Source organism: Chlorocebus sabaeus, unplaced genomic scaffold, assembly GCF_047675955.1.
Source record: "Chlorocebus sabaeus isolate Y175 unplaced genomic scaffold, mChlSab1.0.hap1 unalloc_scaffold_644, whole genome shotgun sequence".
NCBI lineage: Eukaryota > Metazoa > Chordata > Mammalia > Primates > Cercopithecidae > Chlorocebus > Chlorocebus sabaeus.
Window position 1 is genome coordinate 68,541 of NW_027327975.1, and position 23,337 is coordinate 91,877.

The 23,337-nt window shown below is 47.9% G+C and overlaps 1 long non-coding RNA gene across 4 annotated transcripts in view; it reads right to left on the reverse strand.

The window, feature by feature from the left end:
* The window catches only part of LOC119621310 (uncharacterized), a 73,180-nt gene extending 49,856 nt beyond the window's left edge, over nt 1-23,324 (reverse strand). For all 4 annotated transcript variants that reach the window (XR_012092511.1, XR_012092512.1, XR_012092510.1 and 1 more), the window contains exons 1-2: nt 14,849-23,324; nt 6,454-13,054 (exon numbers count right to left, since the gene is read on the reverse strand). This is a non-coding gene — a long non-coding RNA (uncharacterized lncRNA). The remainder of the gene's footprint in view (nt 1-6,453; nt 13,055-14,848) is intronic.
* Nucleotides 23,325-23,337: the final 13 nt, after the last annotated feature.

Genomic DNA, 23,337 nt, shown 5'->3' on the forward strand with positions numbered 1-23,337 from the left:
GTTTCATGTCAGAAAAATGTGGTGATAACCGTGTCCACCTCGCGGGATGACGGGAACACACACAGTAACAATGTCAGCAGGTGGCTTGCTGAGCACCAGGCGAGGCCACACTGCTGTAGGTTGCCCCACGTGAAATCCAATTCATTTGAAAATATACATACATATATATACCCCAAACCTACAACCGTATAAAGCTCATTAATCCTAGTTATCCTCAAGGCATTGAGCGATCAATAATGAGCCATCCCCCTCTGCTGACCTGCCTCAGCCCCACCCTCCGGAAACCCCGCATCCACACCAGCCACACAGGATGAGGCCCGGGAAGGAGCAGGACTGTGTCTTGAGAACTTAAACTCTGGAAGCTGAGTTAAATCAGTGTCGCTCAAATCTTGTCACCAACTATCTTGTTAAATTGGGAGATTCCATCTCTGAGGATCTTGAGGGAACCTGAGGCTCTGCATTGAGTGAGGTGAGCACTCGTGCTGGAATGAGACGGCAGAGAAAGCAACAGAATCTGGGGTCGCAGCTGCCTGAGACTTGGGTCCCACCGGGAAAGTGGCATCAGGGCCCTCAGGACAGTGGCAGAGATCCCAGGAGGCAAGTCCCTGCACAGAGACTCATAGACCTAAAGTTTGCTCCAGGGCCAGGAGGGGCTGTTGCACTGACAGCCACGAGGCAGGCAGCCTTCGAGCTCCTCCAGCTACCATCCGGCAGGCAGGGAGGACAGTGCCCAGACCACCCCGGGGCTTCCCCAGCCTGCCAGGCTGGTACTCTTACTCCAGCCACTGACAAGAGTCCCCATGTTTCAAGCTAGGTTGAAACAGTGCCTCAGGCCTCGGGGCACATGCACCCCCCTGCAGGGCCACTCCTACCCAACACCTGGGGATGGCTATTCCCACACATCCCCAACTCACAGCAAAACTTAAAAGTGAAAGTCGGAAGATACAGCCAGGAAACCAATGCTCAAGAAGTAACTCTAGGGTGACTCTTCCTAGAGCTATTGCTACTGAACATCTTTAAAAACATTTCCAGGCTGACTTCCTAGAGCTATTGTTGTTAAAAATCTTTAAAATTCTTCATTTCAAAATTAGCTTTTATTACACTGTCTTCCCTATTCTACCAAGACTCTAGAAAACAAAACCATTATAAATTCCAATTCTATCTTATAGGAAGTTAGAAATACACATGTTTCTTCAAAGGATTCTACATGTTTCCTTGGCGATATCCTTTTCATGCCCCATGCTACTGTCCACAATAGGAAATGCTTTTCCACCCCACAAAACTCAACCCAACCCAACCCAACCCAACCCAAGGGCCCTGAGACAGGCTCCTAACGAATCATCTAGCAACTCCTGAGACAGGCTTGCCCTAATGAATCATCTGCAAACTCCATCTTCCATTAAAAACAGTACTGAAAATGAACATGTTACTGCTTTTTAAAAATTGCTGTAGAGCGGACAGTGTTCAGTTCTGTGAATTTCGGCACAAATATTCCCATAATCATCACACAAACAGAACAGTCCAACAGCACCAAACCCACTCACGAGGCCTCATAAGCATACCCTCCCATTCCCAGCAACCACCCTCTCTGTGTTCTCCCATCCTCCGGGTCTGTCTTTTGCGAGTGTTGTGGCAAAACACTTGCAAAATCATGATTTCCTAGGCATCGTGCTTGGAGGTGCACCCAGGGTGTCCTGTGATCAACAGCCAGGCCTCGGGGCTGCTGGGTGTTTATTATTCCACGTATGGCTGTGGCACATTGTAACCTGTTTTGGGCAACTATAGACAGCGCTATTAATATCTGGGCACAGTTTTTCTTAAACATCAGCTTCTGTTTCTCTAGGGTAAATACCCAGGATTGGGGTCACCGGGCCCCACGTTTGTGTGAGTTCAGTTTTGCACTTCTGTGATTCTTCAGTTACCTCAGGCCATCTGGGCGTATATACGTGCAAGTCACAGGGGATGCGATGGCTTGGCTTGGGCTCACAGGCCTGACGACTATAGTCTTTACTTTTAAGGTGTGGGGTAAGACCATATAATCCCCAACTAGGCTCCTGATGCTGTGTGTGGCATCCAGCAACAGCACGTTCCATTCCTGGATCACATTTGACTCAAGAGTCCACAGTGAGAACGATTTCTGGTGAATGAAACACCAGGCAGGAGGGTGATTCCGCTGGGCAGCTCTTCACACACAGCCCAGGAGCTGGGGGAAGAGGAAGAGGCCCACGCGCGTCCACCGTGCTCACGTCCCCTTGGAATTCCCCCCACTCCTAGAGGCCCGGACCCAAGGGAAATCTGACCTGAAAATGGGCAAACCCTCACTTTGGCAGAGGGACAGGGACTCGGGGCCACAACTTGACCTCAGAGCAACACAAGTGCAGACACAGCACCCCAGGACACCCTCCCCACCCAAATTCAAGGAGGAAAACCAACGCCCCGCCCCCTTGCGGAAACCCCCGGCCGCTGCAGCAGACGCCTGCCGGCATGTGCAGCCTCTCCCGTCCCACGTTCCGGGCTCAACACCTGTGCCTCAGCCCTGGCACTCCTCGCCACACCCACAGGTGTGCCAGGAGGGGCACGTCCCAAGATCTCCACAGCACCAAAGCCTGCAAGGCAAAGGGGCCGCTCCCTCCAGCAGGAGTCCAGAAGCACACACTGCACCAGCGTCACAGCGTGAGAATTCTCCCCTCGCTCTCCCAGTCTCCAGTCTGTTGCCCGCCAGGGTCTTCTGCCAACGGCGAGGCCCAAGCTGGGAGGCACGTTTGGTTCTCACCATTTCCCTTGTCAAGATCAATACTGCAAACATATCCCATTCATCCTGCCACTAAAAATGAAATAATCTGCCATCTCCATCACAGATGACGCAATCAGGTTTCCATTACCGGGTTTTTTTTGTTTTTTTGGGTTTTTTTTTTTTTTTTTTTTTTTTTTTTTTTTTAATTTTGAGATGGAGTTTCTGCTCTGTCGCCCAGGGTGGAGTACAGTGACGAGATCTCGGCTCACTGCAACCTCTGCCTCCCGGGTACAAGTGATTCTCCTGCCTCAGCCTCCCAAGTAGCTGGGATTACAGGTACCTGTCACCATGCCAGGCTAATTTTCATATTTTCAGTACAGACGGGGTTTCACCATGTTGACCAGGCTGGTCTGGAACTCCTAACCTCAGGGGATCAACCTGCGTCCTCCTCTCAAAGTGCTGGAATTACAGGCGTAAGCCACCACGCCCAACCATAACTGGTGTAATTTCTAAGCCACTCTCTCACACCCACTCCCATTTTTTTTTTTTTTAAAAGAACCAGCTTTATGCCTATATTTTTTCCAAGAGAACCAGTTACCCATTTGAAGTACAAATAAGACACCGTGTTTAAAAACCAAAAATGCCCATTTGCACAGAAGTCTCCAAATACCCAGTCGATTTGAGCCTTGAGAATAAGATCAAGCTGTTGGCTGAATACAACTTCCCTTTCCATCTGTCTGCCTGTGAGTTAGACACAAGGACAAAGCCACGAGCTAGGGACATAAAGGCAGGAACCAACAAGGCAGCCGAGATTCCAAATAAAACCTCGAAGGACCGACACAAATGCACCACACCCTGCACACCCTCCTCTCCTTCCTTTTCCGAATTTCAGAGGATGAAACAGGGACCTCCTCAGACGTCCCATGATGCAGGCAGCCAGAGGGGAAAGCCGCGGCAGCCTGAATGAGGTGACCGGGAAATCACATTCCACAGACAGAAATTCTCCATGTGCTTTACATCCTCTGTCTCTGAAGAACTATGCCAGCCTAACAGTGGCTAGAAAACCGCCTTCAAGTGTCATTTCCGATTTCAAGCAAAGAAAACAGTGGTGGGCCATGAGGGAAAAACATAGCCATGTGTTCTAGGGTATTAAATAAGGTTTTTTTCTGTCATAAACATATAATTTTATATCCTCAGATTTCTGTATAATTGATATGCTTCCTAATTAGCAGACATAGTAATAAAAAGTGAATTCCAAGTGTGAGATCGGAGGACCCGTTCACATGGCTTCAGGTTCTGCTACTGTGCTTCAACTTAAGAAAATGATTCTGTGCATTGGTAACAAGGCCTGAGAGTCTGTGTGAGAGTCTGTGTGGCTGTAATCAGGGTTCGTGTTGGCTCCATAGCAGAGGATGTTACACTGTTACGTTATCTTCTACAAAAAATCCTGAAAAAACGAAGGCTGAATAGACAAACACACCCTCCCAAAATAATCCAAATGTCCACCGATATGAAAAACAGATGAATTACAGTTTCCATCCTGGAATATTCCTCAGCAGTGAAAACAAACTATAGCCACAGGTGCCAACTAGGATAAAGAAAACCTTTTAAACAAGTTTAAAGTGAACTGACTAGGCGGAATTCCTCGATTATAGGCGTCTGCTCCAAAATGGTCCTGTTCTGAATCCTGTGATGTAGAATGATAGCAACCCCGTTTCAGGGCATATCTAGAAAAAAGCAAAATAATGACTACACAATTTTAAATTCTTTGTAAATTATAACTATTACTATGAAAATTCTAAAAATGTGAAAATCTTCCCAACTGCTATTGGACAAGCTTCAAAATAAATACCCTGGCCTTGCTTGCCACACCCACAGATGTGCCAAAATAAATGAAAATATAGCCCAAGTTAGTAGAATCGAAACCTGAAGATGTACGAGCCGTCCCTGCCTCACTATCTACACATCATGTAGAAATTTAAGAGCAGGTAGTGACACTGCAATGCAAGGCTCAAACCAACTGGGTATTTGGAAACTTCTATGCAAATTGGCATTTTCGGTTTTTAAACACGGTGTTATTTGTACTTCAAACAGGTAACTGTTTGGTTCCCTTGGAAAAAATATAGCCATAAACCTAGTCTAAAAAAAAAAAAAAATACCGGAGTGGGTATGAGAGAGAGTAGCTTAGAAATTTTAAAAGTATTGGCAGGGAGCAGTGGCTCATGCCTGTAATCCCAGCACTTTGAGAAGCAGGCCCCACGGGGCCTTTGAGGACACCGGTCTCCTCTACTGCCTTCCTCCTGGACTGACTCCACGACATTCACTGGGTTTCCACCCCTGTCTCATTCAACATCCCAAGGGTGGTCTTCATCCTCATCTGGGACTCAGCTCTGCCCCAATTTCCTAAATCTTTGCCTTCAGAGCCTGAAAATACCCACGCCCAGGGTCACCCTAAGTCCACGTTTACCACAGAGTCCCAGTTTTATATTTTCCCAGCATCGCCTTAGTGATAATTTATCCCGTCAATTCCAACTGCCTTCACACCTCACCCCTGCTATTTCCCAGCAGACCCCACTCAGATGCACATGCCCCAGACCCCACACCCTGGTCTGTGCATGCTGCCCTGCTCTGCCCATGTAGGGACCACCTCTCTTTCTTGAGGAATCAGCTGGCGATCATCTCCTTGTGGAGGGCTGCCCTGACTTCCAACTCTCTCCAGCAAAGGCAGAAGCCATCCTCGGTACTTCCCCAAAACTCAAGCCAAGTATGAAGATGGCGCAGATGCTAGCTGTGCCTGGGATGCCATGGGCAGTGTCCCCACATGCACTGCACGTGGCCCGGGGCACCGCCTGAACACAGCAAGTGCTGAGGAAATCAAACTGACGTGCGCTGACCTCTGATAGGGCCCCCTTCACCATCCACATCTGTCTCCCCTCTGGACAGTAAAATCCACGGCAGGGAGGGCTTGTCTCACTCATCTTCAAACTCCCAGAGTCACCCTGGTAGGTAAAGGGGACTCAAATGTCTTCTGAAGGAAGCGGCTGGTTAGCTGCCGAGTTAAAGGGCCTCTGAAATTCAGAGCTCTGCATAGGAGTCCAGCACACTTTATTATGAATGACTCCAACCACGGCAGAAGTGGCCGTGGAACCAGTGCTAACCAATTCAGGGTTTGTTCACTGTTTCTCAGTTCATTATCACAACTCATTCTCACAGAGCAGCAGCGCACAGATCCTCAGACGTCTACACAGAGTGGGACGATGGCGCCGAGTCACGTCAACGTCCTGTTGCAGACTGGGAGACACCAGTCAGACACGGACCCAGGCAGAGCACAGATCTCGCGTTAAATTGGCTCCGTGTAAACAGCACTCCCTGAGGCCCTTTCCTATCCGCACAGCTTCTACAAATTCAACTCTCGCACCTGACACCTAACAGTACTGCACACCCCCATGTGAAACCCCCTTTACCTCCCAAATGACTTGGCATGACCGAGTACAAAAAATTTCAACATAAGGGAACTTGAGGGCATGTGCGGCTTTCTTGAGTCCCTGCTGCCTCCTGATGGGAGGGCCCAATGCTTCACGCCCCGAGTGAAGGGCGGGTCTCTTCGGCCCCCTGGCTTTGACCTGGAGCTAATCAGCATTAACTAATTTCACTTTCCAGTACCAACTTCAAAGGCCTGCAAAGCCAGAGAAGGGAGAGGAGATGGAACACGCCCTCACCTCAGACCTGCTGCAAGCACGTACTTCTCAGATGCGTCCCAAGGTGCACAGCGTGTCCGTTGCCTGTTTCACATCCATCGACCTGCAGGTCTTCTCTGTGGCATCAGCCTCCTGAGCACTGGAAACAAGAGGAATAATGGCAAGTCCCCTCTGCAGCAAAGGTGAGGAAAAGGGACCCAACGCAATGGAACTTTCCTTTTTCTGACAGTCTCAAAACAGAAGGAAAATACTGTACAGCCAACTTCCCCTCACACAGGTTTATTTACCTGTGACTCAGAGGCCATGACAGACAACTTCAGGTTCTCACCGATTCCTATTTTCCCCATCCAAGAATCCTTGGTTTTTAATATCGTACAAACTTGACATTTTGTAGGCCAAAAACAGCAAATACTGGCAGTTTCCTACAGTTCAACCGAATAAAATATGATCATGGCCTTTTGTGAAACCATGACAAAAAGGTGGATATCTCAATATGTGTTTCCAGACTGGCTTTGTTCCTGAAGCACTAACTCTGTTCACTCAGGATTTTAGACACTGAAGAATAAACATCAGTATCCCACCAAGAAAACCAAAAGGATGAAATAATTTTGCATCCACCTTGGAGCCTTTTTAGGACAAGGCAGGACACAAACTTTTAAAAAGCTGCAGTTGTTCCTCTGTATACACAGGGACATGGATTCCAGAACACCCCCCGAGTTTACCCAAATCTACGTATCCACAGGACTCGGCGGCCACCCTATGGAACCGCATGTAGGAAACATCAGCCCTCCACAAAGCCAGGTTTTTTCAGTAAGGATTGGTTGGAAAATAATTAACATAAGTGATCCTTCGAAGCTCAAAACCCATGTTGTTCAGGGTCAGCTGCATTTATTACTTGTATCATATCTGAGGCCTGAAAGCTATCATTCTCGATACCTTAACGTGATGGTTAACAAACTAACTGTTCTGATTAGAAAGAGAAAAAAGCTTATTTTTAAGCTGACAATGAGAGTGGATGTGCTACGGTGAACGGAGAACAGACCTAAGCAAGCACCAAGGCTGGGGTGACTACCTGTGCTCAGACCCACCAGGGCGTATTCCTCCATCTCCCTCTGCTGAAAGGGATAACCGCTTCTCCTCCACGAGTAAAGGGCCTTTTTTAAATATTCACACAAGAAGTGCTATGAAAAGCTGAAAGGTCACAGATAATATTTTTAAAAATAAACATTAACGTAAGCATTTAACAAGCCCATTATGATTAAAAAATAAAAAAAGGTATTAAGTTCTTGGGTGTGGTGGCTCATGGCCGTAATCCCAGCACTTTGGGTGGCCGAGGTGGGTGCATCACCTGAGGTCGAGAGTTTAAGACCAACCTGGCCAACATGGTGAAACCCCGTCTCTAACAAAAATACGAAAATTAGCCAGGCATGGTGGCAGACGCCTATAGCCCCAGTTACTTGGGAGGCTGAGGGAGGAGAATCACTTCAACCTGGGAGGGAGAGTTTGCAATCAGCCAAGATCATGCCATTGCACTTCAGCCTGGGCATTGAGTGTGAAACTCCATCCCAAAAAGAAAAAAATATTATAAAGTTTTCTTTCCAATGAACCTATCATTCAGCCACCGAGGTATCCTATAGCTACTTATTCAACCATGAGATATACCACAGGAGATATAGGCGAACAGGACACAGTTCTTCCCTGAAAGAAGGCTGCACCCTCAACAGAAGGGAGGCGCACACTCCGAATGGAATCGGCATAGGGAACAGATGCTGCTGCAGGTGGAAATGGCTGCACAGAGCACCCGCTCAAGTGTCTGAGAAACAAGGAGCCGTTGATGCCATCACCTTCCATACCTGAGCTGGGGTAGTGGGGAGCCTGTCATCACCACCACCACCACCGGGACCAAGAGCCCCAGAACCACACAACGAGCTTACAAACTCACCGAGGCGATGACCGAGCAATGTGCGTGGAGTGATGCGAACACGCAGACGTCAGGGCCACGCGCGGCGTTGGTTTTGTGCATCAACCTGAGCGTGCCCAGGGTGCCCAGATGGCTGGTTCTGCATTATTTCTGTGAGATGCATGTTTGCCTCTGGACTGAGTTGGAGACCCATCCTCGCCAGTGTGGGGGGCACCACCCTATCCACCCAGGGCCCGAGTGAAACAGCAAGGCGGGGAAAACTGGGTTCACTCCACCTGTCTGGCTGACGGGCCAGTGACATTTGTCTTCTGCAGCCCGTGCTCCTGGGTCTCAGCTCCTCAGACCCGGGTGGGATCTGCACCCTCCGCTTCTCAAGTCTTCAAGCCACACTCTCCCAGGATTCTAGCTTGTAGGCTGTGGGTCCTGGGGCTTCTTGGACTCTGTAGCCCCTGCAACAGCCCTCCCGCTGGAGACACATGCACACCCGGCTGGCTGTCTCTCTGGAAAGCCCTGACCAGAAGCCACCCCTAAAAGTAGTCTTCAGAGTTTCTTTCTAGCCCTAAGATCCTAGCGCCCCTCCTACAATTCTAGGCGGAAAGGTGAATGGAGACCAATGGACAGAGGTGTGTGCGAGGACACGCCAGGCAGCAGCACTGGGCAGGAGGGCACTAATGCTCACTAAGCAAAGAATCAATGTTGCTTGCCACAAAAATGAGAATCGTCAAGATTTCTTCAAACAGAAATGAGTTTGTTTCATGATTTGCTCTTAATACATAAGAAAGCATAAAAGTAGGCCTATTAACAACTACATAAGTCTTCAGAGGCCCTTGAACTACTTGTGTCCCTTTGTGTTTTTATACAAAATAAGCCTGAGGTTAAAGAGAATAACATCACTGGTCACAGCTGGGGCCACGCGAGGACACAGCTTACACCCCCTGAGGTCCCTGGGTGCCCTGAGTCCTTCCCTTGCTATTTATGGAAATATGGGAGAAACCAGGAGGTCTGAGCACGGACCTGGCCGTGCTCCCAGGGGCCGAGGAAAGCACGCATCTGTCCAGTCTTCCCTCCACCCCGCGGTTCCCTCCTACCCAGACACTTGGGGTGACGCGGCTAATGCACTCAGCAGCGCCATCATTAAACGTTTAGCTTCGCATCACGAGGGCCTCTCTGACCACTCCTGAACCTACAGTCAGCACTAGTCTACAGGACACGCGTGGACAAGGTTGATGGATCACGGCCTCCAACGAAGAAGATGCCAGGCAAGGAGTCGGAGAGGCGGGGATGGAGCAATACCCACCCACGGAGGCAAAGGCCAACAGCGGCCACCACCGAGGACCTCCCTTCCCACCCTGAGGGCAGCTCACCCAGGGAAACGAAGGCCGACACCGGCCACCACTGAGGGCCTCAAGGGCTCTCCCCACCCTGAAGGCGGCTGCGATCACATTTCTCATCGCACCAAGAGACCCGTGTACTGAGCACAAACCTTTTCAACCTTCGAATCAATAAGGAATCACAACACGGACATTCCCTCAATCCAAATGGCCAGCCCACAAAACAGACACGCAATCAAACACGTTTCCTGTGGGAAAATCAGTCAGTCCCTGGGGCCTCGCGCCAGGGATGGGGGAGCAACATGAGGAGATGCCGCAGCCCCAGCCTGGCTCTTCCCTCTACAGCTCCTTTTCCCTCCTCTTCCCACCACCCCTTCCCACCCCCTCCTAGCCTCAGAGGCTCCTTCCTCAAATTCTTTCCCCTTGATGAAGTCATTCATGCCCAAAATACAAGGCAAAGTCATGGGGGCTCAAGAGAAAATCCATACCGTGGCTCGCGTTTTAGATTCTCATAAGTTTGAGAATAACCAAGCAAGAATCTTTGGCATCTGAATGTGGTCTGAATGCATCTGAGCTCAATGTCTGGCACTGGCCCGGAGTGGATCATGGGTGTTTCGGACATCTTCGTAACTCTACACCAATTATTTTGAAACACACTAGCAGAAAAGAACCATGTGAATAGCTACTTCTCAGTTAAAAGTAGGAAAAGACTCCAAAAGTTGCCCTCAAGGAACATCCTTCCCACGAGGTGTTTCTGCATCGGGCCCTTCAGGCACAGGCAAGGCCCCCGGGCCCAACTTCCTCATCCCTGCATCATAAAGCAGCAAAGACGGTGGGGAACAAAGCAAGTGAAGGAGTCAGTCCCACACAAAACGGGCTCCAGAAGCCACAGCCACTCTCCCAGTGTGGGAGCCAAGTTCAGAGACCTGGAAACACCAGCGTTCCCAGGGGGGAGGGCAGAACAAGTCATTTCCCCCTAGTTTAGGGAGACACCACCCCACGTCCTCCGGCCTTAATAGAAGAGAGACTTCACATAAATGATTTCAATGACTCCACCACACACAGAAAGTGGGCTAAGGGCTAACACACCCATTTAAATGCCTGGCAAAAACACATTAAATGAACACGCAGATAAACAAGGTTCTCGTGTTATCCACGAAATATTCAGAAACAAATCCATTAAGCAATCTCTTTGCAATCAAAAGACCAATTCAGAGGTGCAGATTAAAAAGAAACATACAACTGAACCCTTAATACACACCAAGAACCAAGTTCCAAGGAAGTGTTATCACATCACCACCTCCAAGCTGCAGGAAGCAGCACTGGCCACTGACCAGCTGTTCACTCGTGGGTCAGTGAATGAATGGCAGTGCTGTCCAGGACAACGATGAGATGTTAACCTGAAAAGGGCAAAATGGCAGAGGCTGGAGGGACCTTCCAGGTAACCCGGCCCCTCAGTGGACAGAGGACCCCCGTAGGGCCACAGAGCCCAGAGCCCCAGTGTGTTCGGGGCAAGCACTCAACTGCAACCCTGATGATGCCCGAATGCCTTCTGCCCTTCTATGTCTCTGCCCCACTAACAGGGAATCCATAAATGCTAAGGAAATGTAATGCATTTCACAATACATGTAGATTTTTATCAAATTAAAGATAAACAGTGACAAACTTTGAGAATTAACCAAAATATAGTTCAGTGAATGCCCAAACTCAAAGCTAGTCTCCAAGAGGTGATAAGCTGTGTGTGTTGGTTAACGCCTGTAAATCCCAGCAGTTGGGGAGGCTGAGGCAGGAGAATCACTTGAGCCTAGAAGGTTGAGGGTGCAGTGAGCTGTCATTGTACTACTGCACCCAACCTGAGAAACAGAGTGAGACTGTCAAAAACAAACAAATAAAAACAAATTAAAGGAGTTCAAATGAATTCACCCATACCCTTTAAATTTTCATTTGGGTACATGGGGTGATCGAGTTCCTTTTTCCCTTGCAATATATGAATAATCTATTAAATATAGTCTAACAATTAAATGGGAAAATTTAATTATTTTCCCATTTTATTATTTCCTATCTCAGGGAAAAAGTTAAAATTATTCCCTGTTTCAGGGAAAAAGCTAAAAATCATTTTAAACCTTCCTCCCACAAAACAGTATACTCAGTCATCTCTATCTGCTTTATCATGTGGAATTCAGCTTCACATGTCTACAATACAGTTTTTGTTAAACAGCGTTTATGTAGACAGGCTAGAGAAAGAAACATTTTGTCTATGTAGAAGCAGCAGAAGACACGTTTTAACAGAAAAGGGAGAAGATACCACCGTGTGAATCTGGAAATTGTCCTCATCTTGTTCACACACACAGAAAACACCCAAGCACGTGCCTAGGGTCCAACAGGAGTACAGAAAGGACAGGGATCCCTCCAGTTGTTTAATGACCAGCCCCCATATGTCACCGCCACATAACAAAATCCGCACGGCAACTTCAGCACGTTTCATTCACGATTTCACGGAAATCAGACTGAAGAACATACAGATGTTTTGCCCACATTTAAAAATCCAAGTGTGGGACTCACAGAAATAAAACACATTATGGGTTCACTTAACTTTTCCAAATTGTTACTTGGAGAAACCTATAAAGTTCTTGTCAGTTACATCCTTAAGTTTTTCAATAATTTTTAAATGTAAAGGTCAAGCAAGACTTGTAAAGAGGTTCACACATACGGCCCGGTGCGGTGGCTCACACCTATAATCCCAGCACTTTGGGAGGCCGTGTTGGGCAGATCACGAGGTCAGGAAACCGAGACCATCCTGGCTAACACGGTGAAACCCCGTCTCTACTAAAAATACAATTAGCCAGGCGTGGTGGCAGGTGCCTGTAGTCCCAGTTACTTGGGAGGCTGAGGCTGGAGAATGGCATGAACCCGGGAGGCAGAGCTTGCAGTGAGCTGAGATCGTACCACCGCACTCCAGCCTGGGTGACAGAGGGAAACTGTCTCAAAAAAAAAAAAAAAAAAAAAAAAAGGAGGTACACACACGCATCCACATTCTTCTCTCAGGGAGACGGGCCCTTTTTTAAGATTCCAGATGTAAATGTGGTTGTCACCCTGCCTTTGAGAGGATGGGCTGTGTTTTAAGGGTGAACACACTTTCCTCCATGCACCAAGGATGCACCATGGCGGACAGTGCTGCCACCGCCTGCCCAGTCTCTGCTCAGGGTGGGGCAAGGGGAGCTCATCTGTCTCCTGTGTACACCATCAACAGGCCAGGTGCTCAGAAGAGGGCTTCCAGGACTCGCTGTAGGCATTCGTTAGCAGGGCAGGCAGTGCCTCGTGCTGGTGGGCATCCAACAGTAAGGGGCTCTTGCACTTCACTCTCCGGGCCCTGCTCCAGAGGGGAAAGAGACACTGTATCATAACTCATGTGTATTTATAGACACACAGAGACCCTGCAGTGCAAGGTGCAGAACTAGAAGGAATCATGGAAATAAGAGGGAAGACATTTGGTTACGACTGGCAGAGCCACCTCAAGCCTCGGCACTTCCTGCCAGAGCTCTCACTGACCAGACTCCTCCAGGGTCACTGCCACTGCCTTGCCCAGCTCATGACATGGCAGACAGTGACAGAGCCTCAGAACAACCTCCCACTCCTTCCTCACCAGCCCAGGGGACGAGCTATTCATGAGCAGGAACACAGAGGTGACTGAGCAGAAAGGGGGACAGGAACAATGGCCGCGGGTGTGCAGATATTGCGGGGCACCCCAGCAGCCCTTTCCATCTTAAAGAGGACGGCCACGGGTGTGCGGATGCTCCCGCGTGACCCAGCCGTCCTTTCCACCTTATAGGGGAATGGCCACGGGTGTGCGGATATTCCCGGGTGCCCCAGAGCCCTTTTCATCTTAAGGAGATTTTCACAGTCTCATATCAGTCTCCAAACTATTCAGTGAGGTTGGAGGAGTATCACTGTGGACCAACACTGATTGGCACCAAGTAAGGGCAATTTTATAACCATGTCTCAACCATGAAACAATCAGGTCTTTGGCCATCTGGTCTAAGCTTTTTCTGTAACAAAGTTGGATAATTAAGTTGAACTTTGGTTTTCCAAAGCTTGTTACAGAAACCACATCTTCCTAGGTGTGGCTCTGTGGTGTCACGTGCACACATCAGTAGCCAGGCTTGCCAAGACTCACGGCACGTTACACGTTCACCTGAGAAGGCTGCTCAGTCACTGAGGGCTCTGGCGTGCTCTGAAATGAATTTGCCACTTCAGCCTACACTCTACTCCCTCGTTTGGTTAAAGAAACTCAAAAGGCAGAATTTGTTTTGGCCAATCGTCTGCTGACCCAACTGCAGAGGTTTTAATTAGAGTACTTTCATTGCATCATAGTAAGCAAAGTCATATAGATCAACTCATTATTGCTACTCCAAAGGTTTAGTAAATCTCCAGATCATCAGGCAAACATTTTAAGAAGCTACATTAAGGTTTACAATACTCAAAATTTAAAACTACATCTATGCTTCAAAAAACCACCATTCCCATTTTAGATGGCCAAATGCATATAAGAAAGAAACCTACTGAGTGCATTTTTTGGGTAATCTTATGGAGAAACTGCCACTTTAAAAATGGCTCTAGTTCCTGGCTCCAGATGGGTGTGGTGGGTTGTCTCACTCAATTTCAACTCCACCTGAAGCTGGGACACTAGAAATCCATTCCCAGACTCCAGGGCGCAAGAATTCCCACTTCTGGAAACAGCCTGGAATGCAGACCTGTAGCAGAGAATTCTTTCCTGCCCACCCTAACCGTCCTCTGTGGAAGGCAACAGTCAAAGACAAGTCCACCCCCCTAGGCACAACTGCACCACAAAGAACCATTTCAAGGTGGGAGGTGATTGATCAGTGGGAACAGGCAGTTTAGCTAATCACTTATAAGGCACAGAACGGGGGTTTGAAGGCCTGTGTCTGGCCTTGTCCTCGGTAAATGATCATCTGCAAGTCAGCCTAAACCACATGGGAAGGGGCTTCTTGCAGTAAAAGTGCGGGCGCAGTTGTGGGGAGGGGGAATGTCTTAACCACCACTGTTTTACAGGATCACAGGGCTCAGGAAATGTTCAGTATTATCACACACCAAGGTTTTTACAGTCTGAAGAAAACTACAGTCCTAAGGTGTCAGTTCTCAATACCTCAAGTTCCTCCTGCTAAGATTTCCCAGAGGGTCTCCACTTCTTGCACCGAACTACAACTTGCACAGGCACCTGCGTCTTCCTCCTGCAGCAAATACAGATGAGAAGCTGTGGCTCTGCTGCAGTAATGATGCCATGTAGCCCTAACACCACAGCAGAGCAATGGCTCTGGCCTGAATGTCCCCAAAACCTCATGCTGAAACCATCTCCGGTGGGATACATTAAGAGATGGGGACTTTGGGAGGTCCTGCTCTCAGGACTGGGGTTGGTATCCTTGTTGGAGGTCTGGAGGAGCCCTCCTGCTCCACCACCATGTGAGTCCCGACGAGACGTCTGCTGCCACGCAAGACCCGGTGAGATGCTGCCGTCTGTAAGCCACAGGCCCCGGGACACCAGATGTGCAGGTGCCTTGACCTTGGACTGCCTTGACCTTGGACTTTTCAGCCTCCAGAGCTGTGAGCAATAAATGTTTCTTTACAAATCACCCAATCGACAGCAACCGGACAGAGAGACAGTAATGTCACAACATGAGTCACTTTCTCAGTGGGCCAGAGGCCTTCCCATGAGCCACCACTGTGAAACAAGAACTCCCTGGAGGATGCAAAGGGGTTCACAAGGAATTCTACCCAGCATCAGGGTGTCTATCCTTTCTTGCGGGAAGATAGCTGAGCCATGGCAGGAAACTACGGGGTGGGTGGGGCTGGACAGTAATGTGTCACCTGCTTACCTAAGCCTCAGTCTCCTGCCTCTCATCATGACAGCGGGGGTAACACCACCCTCACCTGAGCTGTTGGGGGAGGTAAGAGTGCTGGGTGATTAACAATTGTTAGTTCCACAGAAATTAGGCAAAGAATCCACCCCTATGTCTTATAAAACCAAACCAGCCCAGGAATTCCACATCACTACTAATTTGCATGGGAAAATGCTGGATTCTCATAAGTTCTGGCATGTCATTTGTATTAATAAAGTTTGCAGAGTTTGCATATACTAAGTATATAAAACAGGAAAATAAATCATGCAATTTGGAGGCTGAAGCAGGAGAATCACTTGAGCACAGGTGGCGGAGGTTGCAGTGAGCTAAGGCCGCACCACTGTACTCCAGTCTGGGTGACAAAACGAGACTCCATCTCAAAAAAAAAAAAAAAGATTTTGCTGCTTCATACTAGTAAAGTGGGCAGATTCTACATGCCCACTCTTCTTCAAAGGTCGCCTAACACTGACTCAGGAACTCTGGCCCTGATGTGCTTGGAGTTTTAATGCTAACAGTGTTAAAGACCACTCCCCCAGGAGCTCTGAACAAGTACTCCAGGTATACACTGAACAAGACCACACACTCTCTGACCGAAATCTAACTTCACAGACCCAAACTACAGAACCACAGAAGACACTGCTTCTGTTCAACTTTTTGTTCTGCCATCGTTTGTGTCCATTATTTCCTACAAACCATCTCATTAGAATTTATGGCACACAAAAGGCCGATACAACAGGGTTACCTTTCAAAGGTTTGGAGGTGAAGAACAGATACAATGCATTAACTTCCTATTGCTGCTGCAACAAATTACCACAAATGCAAACCTCCTCTCAGCCCAGGAATTCAGGAGTCCCAGGGCTGAAGTCAAGGGGTCAGTAGGTTGTGTTCCTGCCTGGAGTCTCCCAATTCATAGAGGCCACCATGCAGCTTGGCTCACAGCCCAACACCGCTTCTCCCACTGCCCCGGCCTCAGCCCTGCACCCCTCAGGCCCCTGCCCCACCCTTGGCCCCATGCCCCTCTGGCCCCCACCCCATACCCGCCCTCACCCCACAGCCCTCTGGCCTCTATCTCATCCTCAGGTCTCCTCCTCTGAGATGGACGACTGGACCCTAGACGGAGGGATGAACATTCTGAACAGAATCAACGTAACTCAACATTTGAGTTGGAGAGGCCAAGCAATAAGACTTTCAAAAAAGCAACAACAAAGTATGTACCGTGCCTGTAGTTCACAGCTGAGCGTGGCGTCATGAGTACGAGCGTGCGGCCACACACCAGGCCCAAGTATAAGATCAAATATAAGGAGCTTTCCACTGTGGTATTTAACTAGATCTTATTACAAAATAGACTCCTGATTGCAGTTTTTATCCAAAGTTCTCTGTAATTAAAGAAATTAATTTTTCCCTAAAAGACATTTCTCTATCTATTATCCCATATAAACTAAATGGGCATATTAAAGAAAAAAGACAAATGTTTGATTTAGGGGTTTGCCTACGACTTGGATAAGCATGATTTTCTTCTGGCCAAGCAGGGAGCAGCTGGACCAGACTGGAGGGAAGGAAAAACAAATTTCCACTCTGACCTCAGTTGGGCACCAGAGTCTTCCCTGTCAGAATGTGGGTGTGGTGCTTCCCACACACCAGCCTCTGATGAAACTCAGCCCAAGGGTGTGGGAAAAGGCCATCTACTTCTGAAAAATCTATAAAGTGCAGACACATCAAAAGCTTCAGAAGACTGTAAAACACCAAGGAGACCACTACACCCTTGGAGTTTACAGAAAATGGTCAACATCACACGTGTCTGAGGTCCGGGGTCAGCTCCCAGCTGCCGCGACGCCGTGAACGCAGCCCTGGCTTCCCCTCTGATGCAGAGAGCTGGTCACTCCGCCGGCAGCACTCAGAGCTCAGAACATTCTAGATGAAAGCAACGTGTTCCTTTCAAATTGGGGAACTGGTGCAGCACAACTGAAGCTCTACGACTATGTCAACTACTGGGTTTCGGGGTAGCATTAGGAAATCGTGAGAATCCAAATCTCAATTTCATACAGATTCCAGATTCACTGCAGGTTCCAGAATTTCCTGAAACATTCTTCCAATTTATCACTCAGGATTCCCTTGCCAAAGCTAATAAAGTCTAAATTCCTTACGGAAAAGCCACCATAAGCACCACCACAAATAAGATCAACTGATGCCCGCCCTTTGCACCAAACATATAAACTGTGACTCACACAAGACTGTGCTGGAGGCAGCTCTCAGCTGAAGCCGAATCCGTGAGACTTCATTATCCCATTTTGGATCGAGTGTGAAGACTGTTAGCAAACCAGGGCCCCAGTGTGTAGCAGAGAACAGATCCTCTGACGCCTGCCTGAACATTTCCTTCCCACTTGTCTTGGATACTGAACACCCTCAGAGCTATTGAGTCACCCACATTTGCAGGTCATTTATCCAGCCACCAGGATAACATAATTATGCAATAAAAATGCCTTCTCAGGGCTTCGTCATACTCAACAAGGCAGCTCAGAAGGCTAGGTAAGCCCAACAAAGGGGAAAGCGTCCCTCAAATAGACAAAGACCAAGGAAAACCGTGCAGAGGCTCTTTCAAGAGAGAGCAGAGACAGAGCCTGCTGTAGCCTTTCAGGCCCTGATGGCCGCAGCCCTGCATTAGGTGGCACCATTTCCACGGATACATCCTGCTGGGCCCATTTGAAAAGTCCCGCTGGCGAGAAACTCACCCCCACTTCCAGCTCCTGCAAGACCTGCTACAGCCCCACTCCACCCTGGGGGCCGACTGTGCAAGTTTTCCTGGCGAGACCCCTCAGAGCTTGCACAGCGTCTGAGACTGGGAAGCACCCAGGATCCAGAAACGCACAAACCCATTCTCCTCGTGCTGCTTTCTGGGTTCCAAGTTGTCTTCAGAACGAGTCCTGCATAAACCCCAGGCTGGGGAGCCAGCCACGGCCCTGCAGCACCCAGTTCATGTGCTCCACCCACCCCACAGAGGACCACGGAGGCCCCAACACTCTCTGCCCGGGGCAAGACACCAGAAACAGCCACAGTTCAGGGTTCTGCCACCCACCCGGCTGCCCTAATTACCTACTGTGATCTGAAGTCTCATTGGTTGGGTAGGTGATCCCACAGCTCCGCAGCCCTAATTACCTGCTGTGATCTGAAATTGCATTGGTTGGGAAGGGGATCTCACTGCTCAAGCACTCCCTGCTGCCTCCTTGCAAACAACATAAAAAATCCAAAACCCCTCCTGAAGAACGTTTACTATAACCTCAAAACAAGACCAATCCTGAGGCCAGGGAAGATACACACACACATCTGACAGCTGGTGGACATCAGTGACCGACGCCACAGCTTCCATGTGTCGTGTGAAGTGGGAGGCCTGTCACGGTGACTCAGGCTGGGGTCTGAATAGTGGTCTTCCAAGCAACTAGGCAACCACGACGCACACCCCAAAACCCAAGTCCCCACACTCATGTACCTGGAAGAAATGCTGCGTGGCCATCGACACCAGTTGTGAACCAAGACCGATCTGTGTCCTGTGGTTCTCACAATGTCCGTACACGTCTGGGCCCAGCACAGGCCTGCACGGCACTCTGCTCGCCTCCAGTGGGGCTCTCTCCTGCCAAGGGGGATGGCCCTGAAGTCCGTTGAGATTTCCAAAGCTCTACAAAGTCGTGCTTCCTCCTGCTTGTTCAGGAGACCTAAAGCCCTGAAGACACCAGTGAGAATTGACCTAGTCTCTTAAGGCAGCTCAAACACCTAAACACAGGAACGCTGGACCTCTCTGCCCTCGGGAGCAGCCAATAACCCACTGGGCTAAGCAGAAGACACAGATGTCACATCCAGAAGCCAGTGGCACTCACGTTTGCATTCCAGGAGCCACCCTTGTGAGTCCCTTCAAGGCTTCCAAGTCCCACTTGATTGTTTTCATCGTATCTCTGTAACATCAGAGACATTATATCTCATGGTATCTATGAGATCCTCTCTACTTTTATGAGCATATATGCTCCCTGACTTACCATGGGATGAAACTGTTCCTATAAACCCAGTGTAAGCTGAAAATATCCTAAATAGAAAGTGCATTTGACATAATAGTTTCAACTTACAATGGGTTCATCCAGAGGCAGCCCATCTCGGGCCGAACAATGCACTGAGTGTGACTAGTTCACACCATCACAAGGTTGAAAAAAAAATCACAAATGTAACCATTTTGAGACAGGGACCATCTGTATTGGGGCTCCTGTCTTCAGAGACAACAGAAACCTCTTCTTAGACAAGAATCACAATTTATAATCCTCAAAATGTTAAACTTAGTTTAACAATCTACAGGTTCAAACAAAGCCAAAGTAGGCCCACAAGACCGTTTGTGTCATTCGCTAAGATACACGACTCTGTCATAACCCTCACCACAGCCCCTCAGGGTGTGTCCCAGAGGCAGGCGAGGTTTGTAGCTACGGACACTAATGAAACCAAAATCAGAGTACGCAGGTGCAGTCAAGTCATATGACTTCTCCACTAGCATATGCACAAATGTTTATCAGCAAATCTGATCTTTGCTTTACCTCCCTCCCATGACCTAAAAAGGAGTCCACCACACACACACACACACACACACCCCACTTCAAAAACATAATTCATACTTGCATTCAATTCTGGGCATTTGGAATAGACCTAATGGGTGATTAAACCTCTCCTCCAACCCATTGCTTAGTCTTCTTAGAGGATGAAGGATTTTGCATAACACAAGTCAGCATATAAAAGATCTTGTATAGAAATAGACTTTCAAGTGGTCCTCATTATAGTGATTCAACTAATATATAAAGGACCCAACACACAGCACAATGCCTATTAGAAGAATGATTAATTTGTTCCCCTAAAAATCCTAATATCTACACAGAAAAAATACCCTATACACATTTTATCATTCTTTACCAGTATAGTCATACAAAGGAGTATCACAAAAGCAAAACAACAGATTTGGTTTGACTCGCAGTTCTAAATTTAATATAAAATTGCTAAAACCACCAAGACAAACATGACTATGAAATATTTAACGATCTTCACCTAAATTCAAGTCACCATTCAACCACCAATACCTCTGCTCTCCTTACAGGAACTTTCCAAAAGTAAATTCTGGAATTAACAAGACAAATTTTTCTGGTGATAGAAATTAGGAAGAAATTGGTTGAAGGCGGTTCCTTGGCTGTCAAACTTTTTCTCAATAATATTTTGTAAAATAAAAACATCAAACAGATATTTACATTAACTTACAATCTATCAAGCAATACTGGAGCAAGCTTTAAATATCAGCCACATTCTGTTAGGGCTGACTAACATTAAATCAGCATCAGTCTCATGTCTTGCAGCATCCACAGCTCATCTTCTCAAAACCGCTTAAGATTTCATAATTAACTCAATTAAACAATATAAGTCATCTCCTTGATCTTTGACATGAAGGGGTCATTTTCCCCCAAAATAGTACCTCTTTCCTTGACATGATTTAATCTGTGGTTAGAGTATTTAACAGGATTTCTTTCCTTCTTAGAAAATAAAATATACACCTTTCCAATATGAAAAACACTAACCGATAATGCTATAGCTTAACTAGGTCAAAAGTGTTTTTTTGTTTTTTTTTTTAAAGTTAAAAAAAAGAACCTAACTGCATCTTTGGACCTTATATGAGGTAGTGTCCAGGGTCACTGGCACCCCCACTTGGCCAGTGCAGCTGGGTACCAATTAAAGACAGAAACCTAAGCGTTCACTCAAAGCCCCTTCCCAGCTGTTCATCCTAGTAGAAGCCATGGGCACAAAGGAATGCGGCATTCTACGGAGGGCTTTGGGGAATGGCTGCTTGAGAACATCAAAGTGGCTCACGTCCCCCGAGTATACTCACGTCCCCCCTGTATAAAGCCAGTGACTGCTCTCAGCTTCAATGCAGCACCATCCACAGCAGACAACGTCCGGAATCACCTGAGTGCCCGTCAATAGGGGATGAAGGGAACGTGGCCTGAACATACAAAGGAGCAATACTCCACCACACAGCTGAGATCCTTGTCATCCAAGACAGGATGGATGGAGCTGGAGGACATTCCGTTAAGCAAACGAGCCAAGCAAAGAAACGGAGCATGTTCTCACTCATAAGCAGGAGCTGAGAGCAGATCTCACGGAGGCCAAGAGTAGGTGGTCAACAGGGCCCAGCAGAGCCCACTCATAAGCAGGATGGGCAGAGGCTCGTAACGGGCACAAACACACAGCCTAATGGGAGCACAAGACCTACTATTGATAAATCAGCAGGGGGATGGCAGCGGGTCATCTACTGTGTGTTTCAAAACAGCTAGGAGAGAATAACTTGAACATTGCGAGCACAAGGAAAAGAAAATACTTAAAGTGAAAGACACCGCAAGTACCCAGATTTCATCAATATAGGGATGAATAAGATATCACATGCACTGTGAAAATATGTACATATATTATGTATCAACAAAAATAAAAAGCAATGACAGAACCATTTGCAAAGCACGTGCAGGAGAAGAATGGGAAGCCTGACATGGTGTGGCTGTGTGTCCCCACCCAAATCTCATGCTGAACTCTAACCCTCTGTTGGAGGTGAGCCCTGGTGGGAGGTGACTGACTCATGGTGGTGGTTTCTAATGGTTTAGCACAATCCCCCAAGTGCTGTCCTCATGATAGTTCTGAGATCTGGTTGTTTGGAGGTGCATGGCACCTTCCCCTTCACTCTCTCCCCTTTCAGCCATGTGAAGATATGCTGGCCTCCCCTTCACCTTCCACTCTAAGTTTCCCCAGATGTAGAAGCCTGTACAGCCCACAGAACTGTATGCCGATTAAACCTTTTTTTCCTTATGACCCAGCCTCAGGTGGTTCTTTATAGCAGTGGAAGAACAGTACAGTCCTCAGGACCAGCAATGTTTTCCTTCCACCCAGCGGCCAACAAGGTCCCACACCCTAGCTGGTTTTCCAAAGCCTTTGCCAGAATGCTGAGGCTGTCTTGGGGATACTAACTTTCTCCATCTCTGGCAAACCAGATGGGGAATCCTATTTGCCTCTTACCACCTTTCTCAGAGAAACCCCACCTCTGAAACGGCCTCCTTCAGCAGCAGCAAAGCTGAGTATTCCTTGCAATTCCCTTCTTCTGAACAAGTAAACATCTTAAGCTTGTCTTTCCATCTTCCCAGCTCATTGAAAAAAATATCTTATGCTTTCTATTTTCCAAACACACACACAAGGAAGAGAAGTGCCGTGAGGGCAGGGGCTCTTGCTTTCCTGGATCTGAGCCTGGCCCTCAAACACTAGCCGGATTCATACTGACGTGATATCCAAAAGCAGAAATGCAAATATCCACATGACTTCAAATACCTTAAGGATCTAACAGGCCGAGTGGCCCATGTAACTATGGTTTGTGCTGGGCCATTCAACTGGTGTCCAAATCCCTGTCCAAGTGAGCTCTTTAATTTTGGGACTTTTCAGACAGTTGTTTTGTTGTTGTTGTTGTTCTATTTTGTTTTTATTAAAGGGATCTATTACAGTTACAATCAAGAATATCACAGGCCGAGTGTGGTGGCTCATGCCTGTAATCCCAGCACTTTGGGAGGGCAAGGTGAGCGAATCACCTAAGGTCAGGAGTTCAAGACCAGCCTGGCCAACATGTTGAAACTCCATCTCTACTAATACAAAAATGAACCAGCCATGGTGGCAGGCACTTATAATCCCAGCT